The sequence below is a fragment of the Mustela nivalis genome (genome assembly GCF_964662115.1).
Source record: "Mustela nivalis genome assembly, chromosome: 3".
Lineage (NCBI taxonomy): Eukaryota > Metazoa > Chordata > Mammalia > Carnivora > Mustelidae > Mustela > Mustela nivalis.
In genome coordinates this window covers 86,603,540-86,613,512 of record NC_139022.1, presented here as the reverse complement: position 1 = coordinate 86,613,512, position 9,973 = coordinate 86,603,540, and the positions used below count along the sequence as shown (strand labels likewise).

Below are 9,973 nucleotides of genomic sequence, written 5' to 3'. Positions count from 1 at the left end.
AATTTAACATATGTGACCAGAATCAGAAGGCAGCTGAATGAGGTTCTCGGCTTAGAGTTCATGTTTGTTTGGTTTGTGTTATGAGAGCTAGGCCATTTGTAGCACTGCCTCCAAAAACTACTGAATTCTAAGAAGATAATTACTGTCCGTTACATGTTCAAAACTCCTTATAGCTAGAATATACACTTGTAGACTGAATACAGTAGAGCTGTTCTGCGAACACAGGGAGGCCTTGTATTATTGGTTCATACGATATATTTATCTTATTTCGCAGGATTTAGGACATGATATTAGTACTTTAAGTGATTCTACACCTGATGGTTTCTACTCTGGTTTTCCTGTGTGTTGTAGGATAATGCTGCTGTCCAGAATCTGGCATCTAGGACCCAAGAACAGGGTGTCTTTCTTGAAGTGATCCCACTCTTCAGTCCCTGCAGCAGTGAAACTTTTGCAGAGAAATTTTTTTTTTTTTAAAGATTTTATTTATTTATTTGACAGAGAGAGATCACAAGGAGGCAGAGAGGCAGGCAGAGAGAGAGAGGAGGAAGCAGGCTCCCTGCTGAGCAGAGCGCCCAATGCGGGACTCGATCCCAGGACCCTGAGATCATGACCTGAGCCGAAGGCAGCGGCTTAACCCACTGAGCCACCCAGGCGCCCCTTGCAGAGAAATTCTTAAGGAATGTTGTGGGTCCCAGTTGTTGCAGTTTTACTTCTTTTCCTGGTCTTCAAGTCAGTCTCTGAGTGCCGTCCTTCTGCTCTTGACCACTGTTGTACCATGGGCCATCATGGAGGAACTCTGGGAGGAGGAGAACTTTGCTGGCTCCACCTGGACATCCCTTTCCAGTGGCCAGAATCCCACCTCTCAAGTCAGCATATTAATCTTCTCCATAGAAAGGGTGTCATCTGCTGCTATTATATCCAGTACATAACGAATTTCTTCATTGGATGTCTGTAATTTTAATTTGGTAGCCCGGCTTTCTTTATCTGTGATTCCTCTGGACACTTCTGCTTTGGAACATGGCTGCACTTACCAAGGGTGATATGATGTAGCTGGTGGACTCTGGCTACCAAGTCCACCAAAACTTATTCCTTCTGGGTATATCAAAATATTTTTCCATAATATTCCAACATTATCTTTTATTTTTTTTTCCTTGCTTGATCTTGCTATGGCTACAAAAAAAATTTTTTTTTTCTTGTCAAGTGTGTGTTTCTAGCTCAGTATCTGCTTCTATTTTGGCTGGACAGTCGGTTGGCTTTAATTTCTTAAGGATCTGTTTCACATTGGTTCCAGGGGATTACAAAAGTGAATGATGACTAAGAGGTAATAATAGGGCATTTATTAAACATACCTGTGGACAGGGTATTGTGTCATGCACTTCCACACAGATCATCTCTAATCTTTCTTGCTAGTTAGGTATTGTTCAAAGATATTTTTGTGAAGATGTAGAAGCTCAGAAGGGTCACGTGCCTTGCCTAAGGCCCCACAGCTACCAGGGGCTGACCAGGAATTTGGAAGCAGCTGATTGCCCAATTTGTGAGTTTTCCATTGTACCATGCTCTCTTCACTGGGACTTGAGGGTGTGTTTGAATTGATGGATTTGATTTTTCTTGTTTCCAGCTTTTCCCCGTCTTCCAGTCTCACTCATTTGCTCCTCATGTTCTCATCCATGCACGTAATCCTCATAATTTAAACCTCATTCAAACAAAATTCTTCTTCCAAGCTATTACTCAGCAAACCAAACCCAACTTTGATGAAGCTGTTCCATTGCTGGTGTTCTGGTTATCTCAAGTGTCTGGGAGAGGCCTGAGAGCACAATTTCATCCCTAAAAGTACAGTTATCAGTAAATGCTTATTCACTTTAAAAAACGTTATTACCAGTATAGTTAACTTGCTGTGTTATATTAATTTCTGATGTACACCCTAGTGGTTCAGCAGTTGTGTACATCACTCAGTGCTCATCAGGGTAAGTATACTCTTAATTCCCATCACCTATATCCTCCATCCCCCCACCTACCTCCCCTCCAGCAACCATTAGTTTGTTTTCTATAGTTAAGAGTCTGGTTTTTTATTTTTCTCTCTTTTTTTCTTTGTGTATTTTGTTCCTCAAATTCCACATTTGAGTGAAATCATACTGTATTTGTCTTTTTCTGACTGATTTATTTTGCTTAGTGTTATACCCTCTAGATCTTTTTGTGTTGTTGCAAATCATAAGAGTTTTTTTTTTTTATAGTTGAGTACTGTTCCGTTATGTGTCTATACCACATCTTCTTTAGCCATTCATCTCTCAATGAATTAGTGTTTTTTAAGTCTTTGAATTAATACCTAGTAGTGAAATTACTGGATCATATGATAATTTGATTTTTCATTTCTTGAGGAACCTCCACAGTGGTTTTCCACAGTGGCTGCACCAGTTTGCATTCCCACCAACAGTGTAACAGGGTTTCCCCCCCCTTCTCTTCATCTTTACCAACACTTGTTCTTTCTTGTGGTTTTGAAAACACACTTTCAAAACAGTGACTTTTGAAAACAGAAATTATATGGTTTTTAATGATTTCTATCTAATTCCCAGATTATATAAGGCAGTATAGAATAGTGTATGTAACACTGTGCTAGACCTTTTAGGTACATTAATACTTTTTCCTATTAAAAAACTTAATAGATCAAAGGAAAAAACCTATGAGATGAGGATTATTATTCTTTTCCAAGTTCACATAATGAGAAAGGAGCACATTCAGATTAAAGCCTCCTTTCTCTGGTATCCAAGCTCTTCCTAACACATCTGACTCCCTCTTTACTGAGTTGTTTATAATATTAATTACCATATAACCCTGTTACATCAGTATTTGGAGATTAGCATTAGCATTAGAATTTGCTCTTTATTTCCTGGTAGAAGAGGAATGCAGGAAGATAGACAGTTGGGAAGATTTAGGGGAGATTGGCACAGATTGGAGAGGAGAAAAGCTCATGTTAATAATATATATATATATTCTTAAACACTTAAGCAAAGATTTTAAATGGTAAATTTGACAGGGAGTTTTTCACTGAATTAAAAAGTCAAATTGTAATTCAATGAACAACATTTGAAGTCAATATAATTGAATTCCAAAATGTTAAATGTTTTGAAAGTGAATTATTTCACGCACTGAATCCAATCCTCCCGCCTCTGTCCCCTTGATGGACAAGTCTTACATGCCATTCTGAGGATGAACTCGTTCATTGCAGAAAAACCCAGTGAGCAAAAGTCCCCTTCTTTGTGTCTACAATACAATAATCCCATATCTTTATTCTGTTTCTTATGTTGGTGTGTTTTTTTGTCTCCACCTCTGTGTTATAAACTCCTTGGGAGTAAAGACTCCCCTCTTCTTGTTCTCTCCTGTCTTTTCAGGAAACTGATCAGGGGCAAGCCTACTGTATGCTCGCTGATTAGTGGCATATAATCGGATGTGCTTTGAGGCCATGAAAGGAGACGTTCATGAGTAAACTGGGGAAAGGAGAAGACAACATGGGTGTGTGGTGGCAGAGACTGGTTGTGCAAGAGCGTAACTGGCTCCGTAGCCTCACTGTCTGTTCACAGGCCTTCTTGTTTGTACTTTGGTAACCTCAGTTGTGGAGATCCCAGCACTTAATGTCCTTACCCCTCCCTCCACCACAAATGGGGACCCAGGTGGGGTCACAAGGCATCAGGGATCTGCCATGTTATCAGGTTGGGGTGGATGTGCAGGCAGATATTTGTTTTTAAATAACCAGACAGGCTGTCTCCTGAGATCTGACCAAAACTGGAACTTGGAGGAGATTCAGCTGGCTTCGGTTTAAACCAGACAAAGCGAAACAATGCTAACAGCCAGGGGAAGGAGTCTCAAGACCCTGCCGGAAATGCTTACTCACCTTCAGCCTGAAGTCCGCAAAGTCTAAGCATGGGTATGCGAGCAGCTTTCGAGTCCTTGTATACTCCCTCACTGCCCAGAACCAGGGATACCCATTCTTCTATGGAGTAGGATAATGGTTGCAAATTTCTAAATAATAATATTAAGTGATATTGTAGTTTTGTGCATATATTGTAGATAGAAATGACAGAAGCATATTTACCATATAAAAAATTCTTAGCTTGTGGAAAATTAGTCTCATCTCCTTAGAGAAATCCTAACACTCCTCATTATTATCCATGACCAGAATGTTAGGCACATGCAATTTTGTGGACTCAGGTGGGTGAAGAAGGTAATGACTTTCAGAGGGAAGTAAAATGGAGTGGAGAACTGGCGAGTGGTCCATGTTAATACTTTGGAAGCAGGCGGTCTGCTAAGCCTAGTGACAACCGACCGTGGCCCTTTTGGACCTGGCACCTCATCCCACGTGTTTTATCCAGTCCTTTCAGGTCAGGGCATAAGAGTTAGCTTGAAGCATAGCTGCCACGCTAATTTCACGGCATCTAGCTTTGTCTGTCTTTCTCTTTCACACACACGCGCGCCCACACACACACATACTCACGTTTTTATGAGGGAGAACAAGATGGAATGAATATAATGTGGTTTAACTTTCAGAACTTTAAATGAGAGCCTCTTTGTTAGTGAAAAGCAAACAAAGCAACTGGCCACAGGGTCAGCATGCTCTGGAATGCAGAGTTGTTTGTCGCCAAACAGCCGCCTGATGCTGGGTTTACATACTGTTTCAGTAAACTGAAACAATGAGGACATTTACCATTCACTCTAGGCCTGAGCCATAAAATCAGAATAGGGAAGATCAGGGTCACCAACTCTGATCCTTGAGGCCCTAAACAAACAGCCCTGCCCAGGGCAAAGTAGCTCCTTAGGCTAAGTCGTACACATTTATTAAACACCTAGTGTTTTACTAAAACCTCTCTGGATAGGAAGATGCAAAGGCCCACACCCCTTCACCCACACCCCTATGGAATCTTCATAGGGCATGGGTTCCAGGCCTGCAGCGAGATCTAGCTGGCAGGCAAACACTACTAATGGGAGGGTGTTAACGTTAACGTTAAAGTGATTTTCTTTTTAGGCAAAATGCTCCATGTGAGTATAAACAGAAGAGAGTGTTCAAGTTCACCTACGGAGCATAGATATTCCAGAAACCACTAAAAATGACTTAGTGGTGCCAAATGTGAGGTGGGGCGTGGCAGGAGATCAGGATGGGGAGGTGGTAGTCGAATAAGAAGGGTCTTATGTGTACATCAGTCTAGGTACTAATGTTTAATCCTGGGCAAGGCGGAATGTCAGTTAAGTATTTTGAGCTAAGGTAATGATTCTGCAATGACTGTGTGTTAGAAAGATCACTGCAATGGCTTCGAGGAGGACAAGTGGGAGGATGGGTGACTGGAACCACTGAAGTGGTCCTTTAGGGGTGGGTACAGGCAAGTTTGCTGTGGACGCTGTGACTGGAACAGATTGAGGAGTTGTTAGGCCTAGGAGAATTGTCAGAGACCTGCACTGGAAGCCATGGGATTCATGAGGGAGACAGCGGGACAATAGGAGCGAGATGTAGGGTCAGTCCTACCTTCAAGCAAATGCCAGGGCTCTGGAATTAATGTGCATGGCCCCAGGGCCTCACCTAACTTCTGAGAAGTCATTCTGAATACTGGGCAGTGGGTTTGCCACTGCTCTGGGGCATCGGGGACTAGAGTCAGGCTGGGCCAGCTTTAAGCAGGTACTGCTGCTCTGCCAGTGTCTGGAGCATAGCAGTGGGTCTTAATAAATACTTGTTGATTGACTAGAGCCCAACCCTCATATAGGAGCAAGGATGCAGCAATGAGCATATCACACAAAGACCTTGTCTTGGAGGAGGGTACATTCCAGATGGTGAGATAAGTGACCAGCAAAAGAAACACAATGCCTAGAAAGTTCAATGGTGAAAGACACTATGAAGAAAAAATAAGGTGGGGAAGGTGGTTTACAGTTGTAATTAAGATGTTCAAGGTAGGTTTTATTGAGCAAAGACCTGCACGAGTTTGGAAGGCACCTCTTGGGATTTGTGGGAGGAACAGTCCCCTTCAGGAGCCAGATGTCAGAGCTGGGCATGTTAATATGTTGGGAGCAGCACGGAGGCCAGTGTGGCTGCAGTGATGTGACTATGGGTGAAGCGTGGTGGGGGAAAGGAGCTGGGACTTTTGTTCTCCATTCGGCGGAGGGTGATGGAAGGTTCTGTTTGCTGTCCTGCTAGACATAGTCTGGACACATGCAAAAGCCACTGTTGTTGAAATAAGAGGTAGGAGGACTGCTCTATATTTAAAGAGCTGAAAGAGCTATAGCAATCAAATGCAGTGCTTTAATTCTCAGGATGAGGATGGAGATTGGAATGTGGGCTAATATTAAATATTATGGTATTCCTCTTGATTTGCTTAGGTGTTATTATTCTATCAATAGGGGAATGCAGAGGAGAATGTCATTGTGAGAAGAGGCATGCTGAAATATTTAGGGGTGAATTATCAGGATATCAGGAACTTTCCAGTTATTCAAAATACACACAAATGCACCCCCTCCCCCCCACACACACAGTTGAGTAGATACACACATCCATAAAAAATGCCAAAATAGCAATAGGTGTTGCATCTGGGTGATGGGCATATAGATACTGGTTATACTAGTCTGTCAGCTTTCATTTTAGAGAATTTTCATATTGAAAAGTTGGGAAAAACCCTTTCTGCTATTGTTCATTTTTCTTGGCTCTGCTTTTGTTTGCAGTTACTTATTCTCATGAGATTCTGACCAGCCCGTAGGCAGTTTATTTACTTTGGATCAGAAATGTTTACCTCTGGAGACTTCCAGGAGACACAGAGCATAGGGATTTGGATGGGACGTCCATGGGTGGTGTTCTAAACCCTTTTTGGCTAGCAATTCTGAAAAGGACAGGACTGGGAGTGGAAAGATGGTGCATGCCTCACAATTTTAAAAGACACTTCTAGGCAAGGGGAGGGCAAAGAAGATATGGAGCGTTGGAGAGCTACTTCCTCTTTGGAGGGCATGATTTTCCCTGATACCTCAGGTTCTGAATTATTCCACCATTTACTTGCTCTGTGGCTGGACAAAAGTATGTGAAGTGACTTAGAAATTCAGTGGTCACCTAGAAAGTCTGTTTCTGGTCAGGTACTTACCAGCCTCTGTTAGGGGATTGGTGTCTGGTATATTAAATCCCAGATTTAATCCAGGGGCCGATATATCTGTGAATATTAAAGAAGCTCAACTGCCTTTGCATGGGTCATATGAATTCCATATGGTATTTTCCACGTGAAAGCAAGAAGTAGTGCATCCAGAAAGCTGGGATTAGCACCTTAGATCTCCTGATAAAATTTCAGCATATGGTTAGGAATGTGAACATTTATACACACACCCCCTCTGTCAGCCACACAAGACAAAAATAAAAAATAACTCTGGAAAAATAACTTAGATCTCAGAGAAAAGAAGAACGTAGGTGGTAGTATATAAAGGACTTCCTAAAAATGAAGTTGTTTGCAGCCTTTTATTTGGTTTAAAAAAAGTCTGTTTGCTGTAGGAATAACAATAAAAGATAAAAATCATTTCAAGCTAAGTAGGGGGAGTAGAAAAATGGTTGCAAATTGTAGTTTTGTCTGTTCTGAGTCCTGTAATAATACTAGCAATATAATGATACTTAACATTCACGGAGTGAATGTTACATTTGTAAAATGTTACATTTTACATTTAACTGATTGAATTCTCATGATGACCCTGTGAGATAACAACTATTACCTTTATGTTTAGAAAGCTGAGGTCCAGAGAAGTTAAATAACTTGTGTGAGGTCATATGGTTACTTATTACCAGAGAAGGTAAAATGATCTTTGAAGTAAGCTAAATAAAATTCTATCCTGTTTTTCTAGAGTCCCATTTTTATTTTTTCCTCTCTCCTTGTCAGGGCTTGTCTGATCCCTCTGCAGACCAATCAATTGTTGGTCTCACACGTTCCTAGCAAGCCAGGTCTTTAAGTAGCCTCTTGAATGGAGTGGCTTTCAATTTGTGACTCTGGACCCCGGGGTACTGGTGATTTACTGTTACCACTAGCAGTAGTTTGCTGAGTGCCATGTCTTCCACTCTCTGCTTTTTATGTTTTATTTCAATATTAAAAAATACCTTTATTATTCACCTTTATTATTCACTATTAAAAAAAAAAGTGATGTACAGCTGGAGTTAGACCTATATATTTGAAATAAAATTTTCATAAAACAATTTTACCATATGTGATACTCTTTGCGATTTCCCATTTTATTCTGTTTCACTTTAAAAATGCTGATTGTGACATGCTAATGGACTTTATGTCTTGCTTAATGATTTACAACCCACTGTGTAGAAAAATACTTCTTTAGCTCATTTCACCTTTCACAGTAATCCTATCAAGTCAGTATAATTCTAACTCCCATCTTACAGACGAGAGAACTGAGTTCATTTGTTCACAGTTGTAGAAAGAAGTCAAGTACAAGTACCTTGTACTTGGGATAGTATATTTTTTCAAAACAGATGTTGGTTGTGTTAAAACACAGCTCTCTAAATTCTTATGTGCTTAACGCATTGTTTGTGGCCTGAATACACAGTCTTATACATATGGGTATATGGGTGCTGTTCTAGATAGAGTATGTGAAGATGGGGTTGTGATTTATCAAAAGCAAATATTTCTAAGTAACTAATGTTGTGATAGTTTTTAGTTATTATACCCATTTTCAGTCATTTGTTTAAAAAATCACAACTTCTATCATATGGAGGTCTGAGGACTTCTTTGAAATTGAAGTTGCTTTTTTTCTAGGAAAAGGATTGAAACAGAGGCCACACCTTCAGAGTGTGGCTAGCAGACTTTTAAGTGAGGATTCATGAATTACATCTTCAGTTTTATCAGCCCCCAACATAACTTTAGCATATGCCTCAGCTATTACTAGGTAACTATCAAAACAGTATTAGCAGCACGTAAGAGTTTGTCACCAGTAGAAATTACTGATATCACCTCACAGCATTACAGGTATAACTACACAGAAGTTATGCTAGTTATCAGAGTCACCATTAGATCTTGATATTTAATGGATTGATAGAGAATCACATATACTAGTGTATCACAAAATTTATTCTTACTATTTTGGTAATTGCATTTCAATATAATTTTATGCTTTCAACTACATTAGAAAATAGAAATAGGAAAGGGTCTGTAAGTCTTACCAGACTTCTGGCTTGGGCCATGGCTCCAAAATGAATTGACGGGCTTGACTAAAGGAAAGGTGGAGGCTTCAACATAAGCTGATGGTCTCTGGATGCCTCTTTGGAATTGTCCGATTTCTAGCCACTCAGCATTGACATCACTTATTGTCACAGTTTGGTGGAGGGAGAGATGGGGTACTTGCTCTTTCTAGGCAGTGTGGAAACTGAAGCACAGAAAGTTCTTTGGTCCTCTCAAGTTTTTTTCTCTTTCTCTGAGTCTGTTCCTTCATGTTCGATTTCCTTTTCATTGTCTTCCTCTTCATTATTGTAACTCTGCCTCTTGTATTTGGCACACAGATTCACAGAAGGAGCATTAGAACTACTCTGCTGTTTTGCTGAATTTAAATTGGGGAAGTCGGGGCACCTGGGTGGCTCAGTGGGTTAAGCCTCTGCCTTCAGCTTGGGTCATGGTCTTAGGGTCCTGGGATTGAGCCCTGCATTGGGCTTTCTGCTCAGCAGGGGAGCCTGCTTCCCCCTTTCTCTCTGCCTGCCTCTCTGCCTATTTGTGATCTCTCTCTCTGTCAAATAAATAAAATAAATAAAACATTTAAAAAAATTGAGGAAGTCAACTTTGTTTATTAGATGCCCATTGTTTATGGTGACTGATTTTCTTGTCAACACCATGGGAAAAACCTATATTTCTGCACTGAGTTCTGTCATTAGTCTTCCTGAATATTTATGTTGTTTTACCAAAGCTAAGGGCCAGGGAAATGACCAGTAGTTTAAATTATTTCTAGGCCTACATTATAGTGCTGTGAGCATTAAATA

At 40.6% G+C, this 9,973-nt stretch overlaps 1 long non-coding RNA gene across 2 annotated transcripts; it reads right to left on the bottom strand.

Annotated features, from left to right (window-relative positions):
- Positions 1-1,069: 1,069 nt before the first annotated feature.
- LOC309860806 lies at positions 1,070-9,683 on the bottom strand. 2 transcript variants are annotated; one of them, XR_014309646.1, is made up of 3 exons: positions 9,167-9,683; positions 3,887-4,014; positions 1,070-1,824 (listed from the first exon to the last, which is right to left on the bottom strand). It is a non-coding gene; the product is annotated as an uncharacterized lncRNA (long non-coding RNA). The 2 variants fall into 2 exon arrangements; XR_014309647.1 differs by lacking the exon at positions 9,167-9,683 and adding an exon at positions 7,104-7,281.
- Between the last annotated feature and the right edge of the window lie 290 nt (positions 9,684-9,973).